Genomic DNA, 1,731 nt, shown 5'->3' with positions numbered 1-1,731 from the left:
TTCCAGCTCATAATGACCCTGTATAAAGTTGTATTGTTGTTGTAAAGGGCCATCAAGTAGGTTCCAGCTCATGTTGTTGTTGTTAAGTGCCATCAAGTAGGTTCCGGCTCAAGGCAACCTTGCCCTGGGTTTCCAAGGCTGTACATCTTTAAGGGAGCAGAAAGTCTCATCTTTCTCCCTTGGAGCGGCTTCTGGGCTCAAACTGCTGACCTTGTGGTTTGTAGTTCAGTACAAAAAGCAAATTAACAAAACACAGATGGAGGAAAAACTATTGAGGATGATCCAAGATCAGAAGCTGAAAAGAGACAAGACCCTCCCCCAAGAGCTGACAGAGAGAGAAAGCCTTCCCCTTGAGCTGATACCCTGAATTCAGCTCCTGAACCAAGAGGCACGGCATTTCTGTTTATCAAACCTACCTGCTTATGGTGTTATCGCAGCCCTGGGTGATACATGGAAAACACTGACCAAGACAGATTGGCATGAAAGATTGAAGTTCATCGTGTTCCCATTTCCAGGGGACGGCACCTCGAGATGGGCACACTGGGTACCAGCACCCTGGGACTGTAGAAAACACCCTTGAAGGCCAAGCAGGGTGAGGGGTCAGTTAGGTGTCTTGGACTTCAGTGGGGGAGAGTTGGGCATTTTGAATGATTCTGCAGACCCAGGGGGCTAGGGGTACCCTTGGTTATTGGGCTGATTGGTGTATTGAGGTGGGATTGGGGAGGTGAACAGATGGGCCTCCAACAGGGAACTCAAAACTGGGTCAAGACAAGAGTTTAGGAAACACCTATATTTCAGCAGGTTGCTTTGCGTCTGCCGTTCAATCTCTGCATCTGTAACAGGATTGACTAGCCCCTTCTGCACTACTGTCATTTTAAGCCTGTGACCTCCTTTGGGTTCTAACATTTTACAGGTGAGGGAACAGAACGTGGAAGGGAGGAGGCCAAATCCATGGCTAAGGTTTAGGGAGGCAAACACCTTCACCTAAACCACGAGCCAGTGAAAGTCTCTTAGAGCATGTGCAGGCAAAGGAAGGCCAGTCCCTGTCTTCCTCACACGGAGATTCTCAAGCCATTGGATCTCGTCCGCACTGGAATTGGTCCAAGGGCAGATCATCTCATCCTTCTCAGAATGTTCTCAACTGCTGATGGCCAGACTGAGAGGGGGCTCAAGAGTGTTTGTTGATTGGGTCACACCCCCAGTGATTTTTAGCTCTTGTCAAACAACAAAACACATGGGATTAGAATTTTCTTTCTCATACCAGGGAGTATTTTGTTGCTGTTAAGAAACATGTAACAAATCTGAAATTCACAACATGCTTTTTTTTTAGGTATAGTAATGTATTAACAGTTTAATACATCCACCAATCTTCACGAACTCGTTTTAACCCTTGTGCCAGGGCTGGCAGCATTTTGCACTGTGACACTGTTATACACACTAAGCATTTTATCCAAATACAAATATTTGCTAAAAGAGTAAATGTCTACACTAAGGCAAATGGACAATGTAGGCTTTTTTCTTCTTGAATCATTTTTGCAACATAGTAATTGTCAACTCCATGTCAGTACAATGTTATTGATCTTTAGATCTTTAGATTACACCTGAGCTGTGAGGTATGATCCCTCCCTATGAGAGGGAACAACACATAAACCTGAATATTTTTAGTGATTTTTTTTTTTTTTTAGTTTCCATGAATGGGTAAGACAAAAAGTCCAGCATTCAAAGACCCTA

This window comes from Chrysochloris asiatica, unplaced genomic scaffold (genome assembly GCF_000296735.1).
Source record: "Chrysochloris asiatica unplaced genomic scaffold, ChrAsi1.0 scaffold00096, whole genome shotgun sequence".
Taxonomy (NCBI): Eukaryota; Metazoa; Chordata; class Mammalia; order Afrosoricida; family Chrysochloridae; genus Chrysochloris; species Chrysochloris asiatica.
The sequence above is the reverse complement of the archived record's forward strand: the minus strand, read 5'-3'. Positions refer to the sequence as shown.